Source organism: Heloderma suspectum, chromosome 7, assembly GCF_057233095.1.
Source record: "Heloderma suspectum isolate Gila_16-S chromosome 7, 16-S_ref, whole genome shotgun sequence".
Classification (NCBI taxonomy): domain Eukaryota; kingdom Metazoa; phylum Chordata; class Lepidosauria; order Squamata; family Helodermatidae; genus Heloderma; species Heloderma suspectum.
Genome location: NC_139464.1, coordinates 76,576,004 through 76,593,310, shown reverse-complemented (window position 1 = coordinate 76,593,310; position 17,307 = coordinate 76,576,004). Strand labels below are relative to the sequence as shown.

Below are 17,307 nucleotides of genomic sequence, written 5' to 3'. Positions count from 1 at the left end.
AAAGATACCCCCAAACACCATTATATCACAGACATTTGTCTCTGTGGACTGAATCAAAAAAATCATGGATCTGCTGCTTGTGGGCACAGCCAGGGTGCAGAAACAGGGATCTGAGGCAAGGATCCTCAGGGATCCTCATAATTTCAACAAGAAAGATACCCCCAAACCCCATCATATCAGAGAGCACATCTGCTTCCACCAACTGAACCACAAAAATTGGGTCTGTCACTTGTTGGCCAGCCACGACACAAAAATATGGATGAGAGAAAGGGATCCTCATGATTTTTACAGGGAAAACCCCAAACCAGAATCAAATCAAAGACTACATCTGCCTCCACAAACTGGACCACGTAAATCACAGATCCACCACTCAGCCACAGTGCAAAAACATGGATCTGGAGCAGGGATCCTCTTGACTTCATATGATTTTTACAGAGTAAATCCCCCAAACCACAATCAAATCACAGAGCACATCTGCCTCCATTGACTAACTCAGAAAAATCACGTATCTGCCACTCATGAGCTCAGCCATGGCACAAAAACCTGGATCTGAGGCAGGGATCCTCATGAGTGTTAGAAGAAAAATACCCGGAAACACCATCGTATCAGAGAACACATCTGCTTCCACTGACTGATCGATAAAAATCACAGGTCTGCCACTCTTGCATGCCACTACAGCACAAAAACTTGGATTAGGGGCAAGGATCCGCAGGGATCCCCATTATTTTTACAGGGAAAATCCCCCAAACTAAAATCAGAGAGCACATCTGCTTCAACAGACTGAACCAGAAAAATCAGGGACCTGCCACTTGTGGGCACGGCCACGGCACAAAAACATGAATCTGAGTCAGGGATCCTCATCATTATTACAGGGAAAGGCCTCCAAAACTCCATATCGCAGAACACATCCATGCCCAGGGAATGAGTGACAAATAACATAGATTTGGGGCTTCATAGCACCGTCATGTTATAAAACTATGGATAAGACACACAGTTCAATACAGATCCTCTGGATTTTACGTTAGGTTGTAAAAATACCCCCCACCCCGCATCAAAGCCACTACCCCCATCAAAGCACAGAACTCATCTTTGTCCAAGTATGCACACTAAGAATCCCAGATCTGCTGCTTCCCAGCAGATTCCAGATCTGCTGCTTCACCTCAAATGGTGTGAACCATTTATGCGAGGCATGGGTCCTTGATGGATCATCTGGATTTTATATGTAATGCATCCAAAATCACTGCTGAATCACAAAGCAAATCCATATCATGGATCCTACATTTCTCAAATCCAGGATGGCAAGAAAAACAGATTCATGATGCAGTTCCTTATGGGTCCTCTGGATTTTTATATAGTGTCCTCACAAATGCATCATTACATCACAGATCACATCCATGGCCACAGAGCAAAGTATTAAAATTATTGATCCTATACTTCATGGAACAAGCATAATGTAAAAACATGAATCCATAATAATCACACACTCATGTTCACAGAACCACCATTGCATAACAACATGGATTTGGGGCATGGATCCTATGGATTTTTTTAACAGAAGGTGCCACCAAAATAACCAGCAAATCACAGATAATTTCTGTGTCCATGGACTTCATTATGAAAATCGTGGATCCATGGATTTGTGGTGCTGTCATGCTGCAAAACATGGATCTGAGGCATGGATACTCATGGTTCCCCTGGATTTTTATGGGGATGCCTCCAAAATCACAGATCATGTCTGTGTCCAGGGACTGAACCACAGAAAGCACTGATCCAGAACTTCATGGTGCAACTATGGTGAAAAATTTGGGTCCAAGTTCCAGATCCTCATGGATGTTCCAGATTTGTGCGTGGGAATCTGGAATTGGGTGTGGAATGCCCAGTTCCAGCCAATCCCCTAGCTGCCGTATTTTGAATACAATCCAGAAACTGGAGTTTCTGGACTGTATTCAAGAGCAGCCCTACATACAATATAGTGCAATAATCTAACAGGATTACCAGGGCATGGATCATTGAAGCAAGGATGTCACTATACAGGCAGAGTTGTAGCTGCTGTATCAGCTCAAGGTGGCAGAAGGTGCTTGAGCCTCAGAAGACACTTGTACCTCTAGTAGCAAAGTTGGGTCTAGAAGCACCCCCAAGCTATGGACGTGATCCCAGTATTTGGGGACTGCAAATTCTTCCAAGATAGTTAGCACACCACGCACCTGGAGAGTCAACCACCCACCAGCAGTACCTCGGTCTTGTCCGGATCAAGCTTCAGTTTATTGGCCCTCATTGTGCCCATTACCCTGGCCAGGCACTGATTAAGCACATCCACTTCTACCCTGGGATCAGATGAGAGAGACGGAGCTATGGGCCATCAGCATGCCAATGACACTGCACTCTAAGTCTCCTAATGACCTCCCTCAGCAGTTTCAATGTGGACTTTAAGTAGCATGTGGGACAAGATGGAACCTTGTTGGGCACCAAAGCATGCCATGGAGTTTAGCACACACACCCTAGCACCACCTTCTGTAAGTGGCCATCCAAGGATGAATGGAACTATTGCAAAGCTGTACCACCCACTTGCAACTCAAGACAACCTGTCCTGAATTATGCCCTGGCTGATGGTACCGCAACCCACTGTGAGATCCAGGAGAATCAACTGGGTTGCAGCCCCCTTGTCTCAGCCAAGCTCAGGGTGACCACTGCATTATCTATGCCAAAACCAGGCCGAAACCCTGACTGAAGGTGGATCTAGAAAATCAATTTCATCCACGAGTGATGGGGTAGACAGAAGAAGCCTCCTCGAAGATCGTTGTACAATCGGGCGTACCCTGGTAACAGTGCATTGCGCTGGCTAATCCTACCACCTGATCAAACCACAGCTTGGCAGTGTGGCGGTGGCTACATTTTGGCAGAGCGGAGTTTGGTCTGGACACAACACCACGACGATCCACGAGTGATGGGATTTAATTCTGCTACCACCCTCTCAAGCACCTTGCCCAGGAAAGGGATGTTAGCTTTTGTTGTTGTTCAGTCGTTCAGTCGTGTCCGACTCTTCGTGACCCCATGGACCATAGCACGCCAGGCCTTCCTGTCCTGCGCTCTCTCCCGGAGTGTGCTCAAGTTCATATTCATTGCATCGGTGACGCTATCTAGCCATCTCATCCTCTGCCGTCCCCTTCTCCTTTTGCCTTCACTCTTTCCCAGCATCAGGGTCTTTTCCAGAGAGTTTTCGCATTAGGTGGCCAAAATATTTGAGCTTCAGCTTCAGTATCTGTCCTTCCAATGAGCACTCAGGGTTGATTTCCTTTAGTATGGACTGATTTGACCTCCTTGCAGTCCAGGGGACTCATAAGAGTCTTCTCCAGCACCACTGTTCGAAAGCATCAATTCTTCGGCGCTCAGCCTTCCTTATAGTCCAGCTCTCACAGCCATACATTACTACTGGGAAAACCATAGCTTTGATTAGACGGACCTTTGTCGGCAAGGTGATGTCTCTGCTTCTTACTATGCTGTCTAGGTTGGCCATAGCTTTCCTCCCAAGGAGCAAGCGTCTTTTAATTTCATGGCTACAGTCACCGTCTGCGGTGATCTTGGAGCCCAAGAAAGTAAAATCTGTCACTGCTTCCATTTCTTCCCCTTCTATATGCCAGGAAGTGATGGGGCCAGATGCCATGAGCTTAGTTTTTTTAATGTTGAGTTTCAAACCAGCTTTTGCACTCTCCTCTTTCACCCTCAACAAGAGGCTCTTTAGATCCTCTTCGCTTTCTGCCATTAGGGTGGTATTGTCTGCGTATCGGAGGTTGTTGATAATTCTCCCAGCAATCTTAATTCCGACCTGTGATTCATCCAACCCGGCATTTCTCATGATGTACTCTGCATATAAGTTAAATAAGCAGGGTGACAATATGCAGCCTTGTCGTACTCCTTTCCCAATTTTGAACCAATCGGTTGTTCCATGTCTGGTTCTTACTGTTGCTTCTTGACCCTCGTACAGGTTTCTCAGGAGACAGGTAAGGTGGTCTGGTACTCCCATCACTTTAAGAATTTGCCACAGTTTGTTGTGATCCACACAATCAAAGGCTTTAGCGTAGTCAATGAAGCAGAAATAGACATTTTTCTGGAATTCTCTTGCTTTCTCCATGATGCAGCGAATGTTGGCGATTTGATCTCTAGTTCCTCTGCCTCTTCGAAACCCAGCTTGTACTTCCGGTAGTTCTCGGTTTGCATACTGCTGAAGCCTAGCTTGTAGGATTTTGAGCATCACCTTGCTGGCATGTGAAATGAGCGCAATTGTGCGGTAGTTTGAACACTCTTTGGCGTTGCCCTGCTTTGGAATTGGAATGTAAACTGACCTTTTCCAGTCTTGCAGCCATTGTTGAGTGTTCAAAATTTGTTGGCATATTGAATGCAGCACTTTAACAGCATCATGGCCTATAATTATTCAGATCTGCTGGATCCAAGGATGCTTATTTCAATAGTGGTCTCACCACCCAGACCAGTAGGGAAGAACTGATACCCTTTAGAAAGGAGCCAGTCATCCCCTCCCTTCTGGATGTCATAAGCCACGAAGGGCAAGCATACTTGGGCTAACTTAAACAAGCACCTTGTTAACATCCTTGGAGGCAGATATGCTCTGTGATATGATGGTGGTTTTGGGAGTCTCCCCTTTAAAAATCATATGAAATCATGAGGATCCCTTTTTGATTTCATGGATCCTTGTTTTACTTTCTTCTGAAGTAAGTCTCAATTCATTCAAAGGGTGTTTGAGACTGCAGCCTACGTAAGGCTGCAGGCCTTACTTAGCTGTCAGTAAGTCTCATTGAAATCAATGGCAGACATTATAGGATTGCAGCCTATATCTCCTGATTTCAGTGGGACTTGCTTCCAAGTAAGGCTGCAATCCTATATGGGACTTCTGAATAAACATATATAGGATTGTAGTCTTTCCTTCGAGTTAACACGGTTAATCAGCCTGAAGCAGCCCCAACCCGGCTGCCTGTTTACTTGGAAGTAAAGCCTGCTGAGTTTAATGGGACTGTCTTCCAATTCAAATTATAATCCTAAATGCTATTCCTTAGAAGTATGGCCCACTGAGCTGTATGCCACCTTGAGTAAATATAGGCATGGGAATATGATTGGGTTGTGTGAATAAACAAGAAAGAAAGAGAGAGAGAGAGAGAGAGAGGGGGCATTTTGGGGTAGTCTGTGTCCTACATTTTCAACAGTTTTATTCACAAAGATAAGGCATCTGATGCATCCTCCCTTACTGTAATTTATCATCCCTTTTGCTGAATTGAAAACAGCACCTTGAAGGAATGACAGTGTGAGAGGCTGCCTATTATAAGTAAACCAAGTACTTAATAACTTTGATTAATAACGTTAACTATTTGAATACAAATCTCAGTATTGCAAGACTGAGTATGAGAGCTTGATTCTATTTTATGCAACAGCTTCCGCTTTGTTGCTTTAAGCAGTTGTTGCTTTAAGCAGTTGAGTCTCCATCTGGGACATGCCCAAATCTTGCATTCATAGAACTGTGAGCAAGGCAAGAAATGAAAAGTTAATTTTTATTCTATAATCGTAAAAGGGGTGTGGCTTTGGGGGTGTCATGAAGAGTGCCTGCACTTCAAAATTTACCGCTAGGCCACTGCTTACAGGACCTCATTTAAAACAAAACAAAGCATAACTTAAGTATTAATGAAAAAAGAGAAGACATCAGAACAGACAGTAAACCAATAATCAAAATAACCTTTAAGGGCACAAGAATCAAACCCTTGTTAGTCAGCATGTCTTAAGCAGAGCTGTGCACAAATGGCTTCTTGAAATTCTCTGCTGTATTTGTGGGCAGAGGAATTGGAGGGACAAATTCACCAAATTTCTCCTGGTGAGGAGAAATTCTTAGCAGTTTCCCACAGGTTGAGCTCACCATCGGCAGCAGAAGTTGTAGCACAGCTTATTTCTTATTTCTTAAGTGGGGGCGCTTTGCTGCCACTGCAAGTGGAAACAGCATCAACTGTGTTGGCAGGCTGGCCAGCATTTGCCTCCACCACAATGCAAGTGTGAGGGGGAAGTGTTGTGTTGAGTTCCAGGGAAGAGCTGAAGCTAGTGCTGTGCCAAAATCTGTCCTCCAATTTCCTGAAAGTTTTCTTCCCCCATGGAAAAGCCGTCCATTGTTCTGCCTCATTTTCAGTATGATTTATAATTTATTTTTGTGGTGTCTTGAGTTTACCTAATCACTGTGAGGCAGCCAAGGGTGCTGTGCATGTTCTTTCTTTCTGTTACAGATCTCTACCTTGCTCTGCAGCCTCCAAGGCTGTCTGTACTTCCTGGTCTGAGAAAGCCCTATGGGAGGAATTACCTCATGATGTCTTCCCCTGGGCTTTAATTGAAGTTTGGGAAGCCAAGGATGCTACAGGCTACCAGGGAGATGATTGTGCAATGAAAAACAGGACACTTGTGCACATTCCTTGGCCGCCTCCTAAGTAAGGCAAGCACAAGAAACCTGAACCCAACCGATGAGAATTTCTCCGAAATTATCTTCTGCTTTGAATTTCTTTTCAAAAGGAATTTCTTTTCTATCAAATTGAATGAGAATGATTGAAAAAAATGGAGGAGAAATTTTTGGCACAGCACTAGTCTTACAATACCACTCCAAAAGAGAGACCTACAGCAAGAACAGCCTGGTCTACTACATAAGTATGACCTGAATACATAAGTATTAGTATACTTAGTATACTATAAGTATACATATTACTTACTACATAAGTATGACCTGAATTCTATTTATCTCCAGGTCAGGTCCTGCCCTTTACTTGTGCAGCTAGGCTGTTATTTATGCTCCCTTACATTATTTCTGTGACTATTCTTCTTGTCCCTCGTTCCTGATTCCTTGTTCCTAAGGCATGCTGTAACCTGCAGCCACAATTCCCTTGCCAGCACTTGCTCACCTCCATACAGGCTTATTGTAATCACTAACTTATGGGTTTTGATCCTCTTGCTTAGACTCTAGAGGGAGGTTTGTCACCTCCCCCCACCCTTACCAAGGTGCTGCTGCCTTGCTACAGGACAGAGAGAAGTGCAAGAGATGACTCTTTCTCCATCCCTGCATTTCCACGATGGGAAAAGCTTCACCTATTAAGGGTGCAATCCTAACTAGATAGGAAGCCGCTTCTGAACTTGTAGGTGACCGCTTATCCAAAGCAAAGAAGGAGAGGCACTGGGGGCAGGGGGGATCGTTCCCTCCACGTCTCTCCTGCCTTGCTCTTTTTCGCTAGACAGACGTTTTCAGCTGTCCAGCGGCGGGGGGGCCGACCGGGAGAGGAAGCTGCCATAGGACACATTGGATGTGTTGTACGTGCAGCTTCGCTCTCCTCACCCCAGAACGCTCCCAGCCCCACCCCTTTTCAGTTGTTCCACGTTCCTCTTGCGAGTGCAGAGGATGGGTCTTCTCCGCGCTGCCTCCGAGGCAGTGCAGATGAGGGGGGAGGTCGGTTTTCTGGGAACCGATCTTGGAGCACAGGCTCCAAGGTCAGTTCCCAGAAAAGGGTATATCCTATGGCCTTCTAGACAGTGGCCATGTCTCTAATGGCCATAGGATTGGCCCTATGGGCCCTATGGCCTCTAGTGGCCATAGGATCATAGAATAGTCATAGAATAGTAGGGTTGGAAGGGGCCTACAAGGCCATCGTAGGGTTGGAAGGGGCCTACAAGGATTGCTCCCTAAATGTCATTTCAGCTCTATACTTTGTCACTTGCTGTATTTCCTGAAGCCCCCTCAAATCCAACAGGCACCATTCATTTGTTTCTACCCCACCTTTTGACAATATCATGTTCAAGGTGGCTAAACTCAGATTTTTAAAGTACAGTTCCACAATAAAATATGAAACAAAACAGAATATAACTAAAACTATATTTTTTAAAAAACCTCACAGATAAAGCAGCAGCATAATTGAATAGAAATGTGAAGAGCAAGAAAAACTATTCATGTAGGTTATGCTTTGATTCTGTTTGTAAATGTTAGGTGTCCCCCCACCCCACCCCACCCCACCCCAGAATAACTATTTTTACATAAGTGAAGCCAGTGTGGTGTAGTGGCTAGTGTGTTGGATGGGGAAGTTGGGAGATCTGGGTTCTAGTCCCCACTTGGCCATGGAAGCTCACTGGGTGACTTTGGACCAGTCACAGACTCTCAGCCCAGCCAACCTCACAGGGTTGTTGCTGTGAGGATAAAATGGAGAGGAGAAGGATAATGTAAGCTGCCTTGGGTTCCTTAAGGAGGAAAAGAGGCAGGATATTAATGCAATAAATTAAATAAATAAATAAATAAATAAATAAATAAATAAATAAGTGGAGTAGTTTGACTGGGCCTAGGTGAAGTATATCTGATTATATGTTAATATTTGTCTGTAGGGCATGGTTCATTGGTTGGTTTTTTTGAGGTAAAAAAAGTCAATTTTTCCGCTAAAAAAAAAATGTCCCTGTCAAAAAACTGATTTCGAGCTGGTCTTGTAAAAATACCTTAATCTTGGCTAATTTGGGGCCTTATCCACTCTCCAGAGCCTGTAGGGGTTCAGGAGGGGCTAAGTGACAGGCAACATAGTTGATCTATCCAAAGGTTTGGGTAGGTAAAACAGATTTAGGGTGCAATCCTATGTGTGTTTAGACAGAAAAAAGTCCTATAACTTCCTTTGCTGGCTGGGGAATGCTGGGAGTTGTAGGACATTTTTCTGTCTAAACATACATGGGATTGTGCCCTTAACTTATTGCAGAAAAGAAAAAAGAATAGGTGCCAAGCAAATGTCTTGAAAGGGGAGGATTTCCACACCTTGGGTGCCTGACCCCTGGTAACCATCTGCCTAATATCTGAAGGTAGTAGAATGAGCAAGACTTTTGATGATGACCTCAGCAAATGGTCAAGCTCATGTGGAGAAGCCTATGTTCACCTGGACTGAGACTGTTCAGAGCAGCCTTCCCCAACCTGGTGCCATCCAGATGTTTTGAACTACAACTCCCAGAATTCCTGACCATTGGCCATGCTGGCTGGGTCCAATGGGAGTAAGTCCAAAAAATCTGGAGGGCACCAGGTTAGGAAACCTGGTTTAGGGTGCAATCCTATGCATGTTTAGAAAGAAAAAAGTCCCACAGCTCCCAGCATGCCCCAGCCAGCATGGAGCATGGTGGGAGTTGTAGGACTTATTTTTTTTTCTAAACATGCATAGGGTTGCACCTTGGAATTGTGCCCAGAAAGAAACTCAAAACTGGTGAGGATCTTTAAGCACATTAATAACACGTTCATGTATGATGGGTCCCAGTTAACAACCTTGCTGCTACATTTTGAACCAGCTGAAGTTCCTTTTTGAACACATCAGAGGTAGCCTCATGCAGAGTGCATGGCAATAAGGCAATCTGGAGATTACCAAGGCAAAGAAAACTGAGGCAAGACCCAAGGGAAGACCAACCAGAGTTGATGAAAGATGCTTCTGGCTGTAAATGCTCTTTGGGCATCATATTCAGGGCTGTGTCTAATAGCACCTCTAAGCTGTGCACCTGATCTTTAAGGGGTCATCCACCCCCATCTACAGAACACTGAGTACTACCTATTCAGTCACCTGGCATTAGTGTCTTTATCTTGTTTGAATCAGGTTTCATCTTATTATCCCCCTATCTAATTCAGGCACCTGTCAAGGACATCCACCTTCACACTTGAATTAGATAAAAAAGAGAAATAGAGCTTGAAGTCATTGGCATACTGATTGCATTCCACTGTAAATCCCTGAACAACCTCACCTGGTGATTTCATGTACATGTTAAGTAGTGTGCGGGCAGCACAGATTGTTGCTGTACACCATAGTATACATTCCATGGGGAAGATGTATTCCATCTGGATTTGTTGTCCAGGTAGGAGCAGAACCATTGAAATGCTGCACCAGTGGCATCTGTCTCAGTGATCCAGAAGGATACCATGGTATGGAAAACAGCTGAGAGGTCAAAGAGAATCAAAAAGTTTGCACACACGTGTACACATGAACACTTCTCTCTTCCCTGGTATAGAGATAGATATGGTTCAGGTCATATTTAAATCAGGAATTGAACAGGTAGTCTGTAATATGTGGTTCAGTTTACTGTAGCCACAGTATCTCTTTCAAGCTAAAATTGTCCTTTTTATTGAGCTTTTCTACATGAGGCTGTTAATCTGCTTTGGTTTCATCGCAGAATTGAGATCCAAGCATGACACAAAGAGTATTTCCTTTCCTGCTTTTCCACTATATAACCTCTAGGTGGCACTGTGGTATAGTGGACTAGCACAATTGCACAAGTGGAATAACTGTTTTCTTTCACTTTCACAAATAATACCGCATTTACCCTGCTCTAAAAAGAATTGCCAGAAGTGCTGTTTAAAAACAGAAGCAAAACTGGAGAATCATGGCATTGTCTAAAGAACTGTGAACAACCATGAGCAGGGAATGAAGTACACACAATAAATGCCTTGGGTAGAAAAGCCATTAGTCCGTCATGGTTTGCTACCAAAATCCAACGGCAAACTGCCGATTTTTTTTTTTTTTGCCACTGTGCTATTGAGTTTTGGTGGTGCAGGGGCCTTATGTTGCCCACTGCTGTCTTACAGTTTATTGATTCTGTTCGTAAAATATTCAGGATTATTGGGATGCCAAAACTGGTTGAACAAGTTTAGCCTGTCAAATCCCCATTGTGTCTGGACAATGGTGCTTGCTGGCCAGCAACTATCTGAAGGGGCGCCTCTTTCCCTCCACCCCTAAGAAATGTGCTAAGTGCTATCTACAAAAATGCATGCAGATTTGGAGAGGGGGCAGTTGCAGTTCTGAAAGACTTGAACAAGATCAGGCTGTGAATCAACTTAGCTTAGTGTGCTATACCTCTTCATTTAACTACCAGCAATGCCTTATAGCATTTTACATAGGAGAAACCATTCAGTCTCTACGCAATAGCATAAAAGGTTGCTGGTTTTAGCCTTTAATGCCCTAAAATTTAGGGATCGGAACTTCTACACTGCGGGCTGGATACAGCCCATTGGAGGTCCCCTTTGAGACTGCCAGCTTCTCCTCCAGGCCCCGCCCTCTCTCTCCCTCAAATCAAAATTCTTATCACTGATAAGCATCTGATCAGAGACAAGAAATTTTCAGCTGGGAAAGTCTCTTATCTCCAATCCCTGATTTTCAGGAGGCATATTCAGGATGCAGGAGTGTATATTGTGTGTGTGTGTGTGTGTGTGTGAGAGAGAGAGAGAGAGAGAGAGAGAGGGCAAGGGGAAGGCAGTGACTATGAGTGTATGAATGGGCTCTAGGCAATCATGTCAGGGGCCACGTGTCATTATGGCTTGGCTATGCCCACTGCTGGCATGAGACCTGAGATGTGCTTGCCCAGAGCCAATTTGGCCCTTGGTCAATAGGGCAATGTTCCCTACCCTAAGTGGTTTGGGACCAGCATATCTGGAGGACTGCTTCATATCAATCCACACATGCTTTGCAATGGGCTTCTGAAGTCCTGCTCTCTGGTCCTTCAGCAAGAGTTACTAGACTGGTGAGTATCAGGGACAGGGCCTTTTGGTGGTGACCCCTTCACTTTGGAACTCACTTCCCAGGGAGATACATTTGGCCCCCTCTCTGATGGTTTTTAGGAGAACCTTAAAGATTTATTATCTTTTGGATTAATTTAGGATTAATTTTAGTAAAGGTATGTGACCTTAATTTTAGTAAAGGTATGTGACCTTCTCGAAGGGCCTGTACATGGCAAGCCAATACGGGAATATTATCTCATGTAATAAAAAATCTTAACAAAATTTCTAACTATATTTCTGATCCTGTTTCTAACAGGATTCTAACTATATTTACTATTGGGGTGAGTGGAGGCCCCCAACAGAAATCAGCAGGAATTAAGGGAGCAATCCTACCAGGATAGGCGGCTGCCTCCGAACTCGGGGGTGACCGCCTAGCCAATGCAGGGCAGGAGAAGCGTGGAGGGGATCATCCCCTCCATGCTTCAGCCACCCTGCATTTGCAGCTAGACAGCCAATTTTGGCTGTCTAGCCGCGGGAAGTCGGAGTGTGAGAAATGCAGCCAGACGACATGTTGGATGTGTCCTACCGTATTTCCGACTTCCCCACGCCCCCAGGAACACCCCGTTTTCACTGTTCCGCGCTCCTCTTCTGAGCGCGGAGCGCGGGGCCATTGAGGCGGCATGGGAGGGAGTGAAGATCAGTTCTCAGGGAACCAATCTTGGGGCGTGGGCTCCAAGGTCAGTTCCTGGGAACCAACCTATCCTATGGCCATCTAGCTGCTGACTAGCGGCCATAGGATTGCACCCTAACTCACATTAATATTAACTCATATAAAAAAACCACCAGTGAATATCCTGATCCTAGCCATGTTTAGGGAGCAGAGACAGGGCGAAGCCTGGGACGTCAACTGAAACCAGTAGGACTTTATTGCAGTATATAAAGTTGAGAGGGCAAATACAGAGGGCTGCAAATGTAGGTCAGTCCCATTGAACAAAGGCACTCTGCACACGCTCAGTTCCAGGACTGCAAATCGATTGTGGGCTTGAGTTATTATGAAGGCGGGAGTTCAGGGGGACTTACAGAATAAACACACAAGGTATAGATTTGGGCTTTGTGGGAAGGAGGAAGAGGATCTTGGAGAGGAGGGGGAGGCCCCTCTCGTTAGACTGGGCATGCGCAAGCCAGTGTGGTGTAGCGGGTAGAGTGTTGGACTGGGACGCGAAAGAACCGGGCTCTAGTCCCCACTTGGCCATGACGGTCACTGGGTGACTTTGGGCCTGTCACTGTCTCTAAGCCGAACCTACCTCACAGGGTTGTTGTGAGGATAACATGGAGAGGAAGAAGTTCATGCAAGTTCATGCCTTGGGTTCCTTGCAAGGGGGGGGGGGGAAGCGGGATATAAATGTAATAATAATAATAATGATTGCATGTATGGATACATGCCCCATTCGTTCTCTCATTGCCCGATGTCTCCAAATCCTCACGTCCCTTGGGCAGGGGACATGAAACTCCTCCAGGATCCGTCCGTCCGTGTCGTGCCGCCCCCCGCCAGCGTTTCTTCCACCGAGGCCTGGAGACGGAGAGAGAAGGGGGGCCCAGGGGAGACAGCGAGGGCGGCGGCGGCCTGCGGGAGCTCGGATTCCGGTCGTAACCGGCCTTGTCGCAGCCGGCGCTCTACCAGTCCAGCCGCCGTGTCTACCGTGAGAAGCAACCGAGGCGGCCGCTAGAGACGCCCGAGGGGAAAATCACAGGCGGCCGGAGGAGGAGGGCCGCCGCTCGTGTGTCAAGTTGTGCCGGATGGTGTATTTATAGCCGGCGGCGGCGGCGGCAGCTCTCCGCGTCCTGCTAAATAAAGCCTTGCTGGGTAGAACCGAGCCGAGAGAAGGGGGCTAGTCCTGGATCGAAAGGGGTCTGCCGGCCGCGGTGAGTAGAGCGCCTCCCCCACCGGCGCAGGGTCCGGAGTGCCTGGCCCTGCTCCCAGCGGCGGCGATCGAGCCGCGTTTGGTTTCCCCAAACATGAACAACGCCCCCCCCCCCCAAAGGCAGGGCTTGCCTTCTGAAAGGAGAGGTGCCGGGGCTGAAGCCTGCCTGGCAGTTGCGTCTTTAGGGCCGCTGGCGGTGCCCTTGTCCTATGACGGGTGCGAGACCGGTGTCATGAGTAGTTGGTGGGGAGGGAAAAGCACTCTGCACATGCTCACGTCTCAGCTCCAAGGGCTGAAACTGCGTAATGTGTCGCCTGGCGGGAGTGATCCCTTGGTTCTGTGGTCCAGTCAGGTAGGCGAGACCTCACCACCACTGAAGGGACTATCCTGATTTTTGCCAGTACTCACCCCAGTAGTGTGGGGAGACACACATGCTCTAGCAGGCTACCTCTCAAAGTGGAGTGGACCCTTTCCTTCTCCCTAAAGCACCTCAAAAGTATGGGTGAAAAGCAGTAAAGCTTAAGAACGTTGTTATTCCTCGAATCGTAGTTTTGTTTTGTCATTGTTTATGGAAATGGTGTGTGTCAGACTACCAGTTTACAGTCTACATAAAGGGGCTATAAATACCTCCCCATACCACACATACACCCTGCCTACCCCCAGGCTACATCTAGGAATGCTATGTGCAGCAGTGATCAGATATCTATTTTTACTTGCTTCAGTGTTACTTTGGTTCCTATGACTTTTTTAAAAAGCCCTCATAACTGAGAGGCTTGTCTGTCTTATATAATTTGTAAAATGCACCCCCAGCCGTGGAAACACTTATCCATCATCCTGGATGCTGATTGTGATGGAACGGTACTCTGTACTTGTTTATTTTTAACGTGCACACCCTTATTATTGTACATTATTGATCCAGGGCTGTAAGGCTAAGTGTTGTTCTCACCAGTTTCACTGAGAACAGACTCTTTGTTAATGTAAGATTCTAACATGGGTACATTAACTCTGCCATCTCTTCAGTTTTAAAATGTCTTTGAAGATGTGCTTTTCGTGTATGCATGTACAGAGCAGAGAGAAACCTATCATATAAGCATAACATGATAGCGAATAAAAAATGCAATAGGTATCCTTTCTTATAGTCTGACAGGTACAGAGTTGAAATAAGAATAGAACTTGTGTGCCACAATGTTAAGAGTGTGAACTAGGTAGTTTCTGGTTCAGATCTCACATAAAATCATAGAATCATAGAATAGTAGGGTTGGAAGGGGCTTATAAGACCATTGAGTCCGACCCCCTGCTCAGTGCATCCCTGACAGATGGCTGTCATCTTGAATGCCTCCAGTGAGGGAGAGCCCACCACCTCCCTAGGTAATTGGTTCCATTGTCGTATTGCTGTAACAGTCTGGAAGTTTTTCCTGATGTTCAGCCGGAATCTGGCCTCCTGTAACTTGAGCCCGTATTCCGTGTCCTGCACTCTGGGATGATTGAGAAGAGATCCTGGCCTTCCTCTCTGTGACAACCTTTCAAGTACTTAGCGCTATCATATCTCCTCTCAGTCTTCTCAAGGCTAAACATGCCCAGTTCTTTCTGTCTCCTCAGCAACCAAACTTAAAAGCTGGCCTTTCCTTCAGCCTCAGTCCCTCATCTGCAACTTGGGGATAACATTGTTCTATTTTACGGTTCTTTAGAGTCTGACTGGGATGAGGTACACAAAGGGAACAATACTTGAAATGTGATCTATATAGTTACTTTTCCTCAAGCCTGGTCCAAGGTGAAGAACAAAATGGCATCCTCTCCTGTTCCATGTACAAAAGCCAACTGGACTGTTCCTTCAACAATGACAATGGAACAGCATCCTCCAGTGCACCTGAAGGAGCGGGTTAGCTTAGGGGACACAGGGAGGCCGCTTGGCACTCTCTTCTCCAATACCTTGCTGCTGTCTCCCAGCAGCTGCCCCCTGAGGTGCCCACCTCACTCTGCCTAATGGCCCTGCCTTTCCTCCTCATTATTATTTTGACTTCTAGAATCCTGCAAAAGTGTTGTGCAAATCTTTCAGATTAGAATACTCACGGTTGTATCCTCAGTTTGTGTCTGTTAAAAGTTTTTTTCAAAGACCAAAGTTTTCAAATTGTGGCTTTGTTTTCATTTACATCTCTCTGCCATTCATCTGTTTCTCTACCATAAATGCAATTGCTTCCTAGAAAGTTTATATAGAGGGGCTGAGAGACCGGAATAGATGAATGGGAGGGATATCTAAACCAAATGACAAGCAAGCGATAATTTGAAACCTGGCAGGAAACTTTCTCACAATATGTAGGTAACTTTCTGAATCTCCTAGATCACATTTGGAAGTAATGACCTAAAGATTATTAATTGCCCATGCTAAAAATAAAATAAAAAATCTTGTTCTAATGATGACAGTTGTTGGATGTAGTGATCTGTAAAAAGCTTTGTTTACAAATTAATGTTTGTCACTGAAAGAAATATAATTCAGTCATTTCTTGCATCTTGTTTTTCTAGCTCTTATGACTTTGACACAGTTACATTGTTATTGGATTGTCCCACAACATTCTTCTTAAAGGCTCTGTTGGTGTATTTACTGGCACCCTACTCTGGAAAAAGCCACAACAGCAGCTGCTTTTGTCATCTTTATGAATGCAAAAGGAAGCTATAGCATGAACTCACAATGTGCTATTGATGGAACAGTTTGCTTAGTTTTAAATTCTTTTACTGAAGTTCAGATTTCCCAGGAGACATTTGCCTTTAGGCCAGAGTCTTATATGGAAATGGCTTATATGGAAATGGCTTATATGGAAATCAATTGAATGTCTTTCCTTGGAATTTGTCCAGGTATAGGATGCTCCAAATCAGTTTGTAAATGGGCAACATTCATGTGTATGAGAATCTTCACAGTGCCGCTAGCAAGACTGTCTTTCTGCAAACATTGAGCCATAATGACCTGGTTCACACATAATGACAACCCAGAGTATAGGTTGAGGATAGGTTGAGAATGGGTTATTGAATCGTGGGTTCTCGTTACATGTGAACTCTGCACCATGGCTTAACTATGGGTTGTTAACCACAAACAGCCCAGAGTTCACAACCCAACAGCAAACCATGGGTTCTCCTCAGTTTCTCCAATACTGCAAAACCTCCCATCAAGTCGTGTAAACATACAATTACATAAGAATTAGAAACATAAACAGCAGTAGACAATCCCCTTTAGCGGAGATCAAGGAATAACTTCTCCATCACGAATAGGCTTTGCACCCTTGATTATTTTCTTCCAAGCCTTATCATTTTAAAGCAATCCACTCAAACCATACTGTAGTGCAAAGTTTGCACATAATGACAAGCCATGACGCAATGACAACCCATACTCTTGAGTGGTTGTTACATGTAAACCAGCCCAATATGTCTATAGTGGGCTTATATTGAGACAGACCATTGACCTGTGACTGACATTGCTCTAAGGTCTCTGGCAGAGGCCTTTCCCACCCCCTAAACCTGGGATTGTTCAATTAGAGAGATAAATTAAAACTGAGGGTGGGGGGAATAAATTGGCCTGCTTGATCCCGTTACCATATATAGTATCCTGGAGGACAGCATGTCACCTAGTGGTGGAGCACATGCTTTGCCTGCAGAAGATCCCAGGTTTAATCCCCAGCATCTCCAGGGATGGCTGGAAAAACACCTGCCTGAAATCTAGGAGAGCCACTCCCAGTTGGTACTGACAATACTAGGCTAGATGGACGAAGCGTCTCCCTTGGTATAAGGCAGCTTCTTAACAGGAGCACTTTTCTTAGCGGATGGGGACATACTGCAATGTTTTGATACAGGTCCCACTTGTTAGCATATAAAAGG

At 45.3% G+C, this 17,307-nt stretch overlaps 1 protein-coding gene across 1 annotated transcript in view; it reads left to right on the top strand.

Annotated features, from left to right (window-relative positions):
* Nucleotides 1-13,268: 13,268 nt before the first annotated feature.
* TMEM117 (transmembrane protein 117) overlaps nucleotides 13,269-17,307 on the top strand; it is a 325,750-nt gene continuing 321,711 nt past the window's right edge. The window contains exon 1 of the mRNA XM_084810666.1: nucleotides 13,269-13,444. The gene's annotated coding sequence lies outside the window, so the exon portion shown is untranslated. The remainder of the gene's footprint in view (nucleotides 13,445-17,307) is intronic.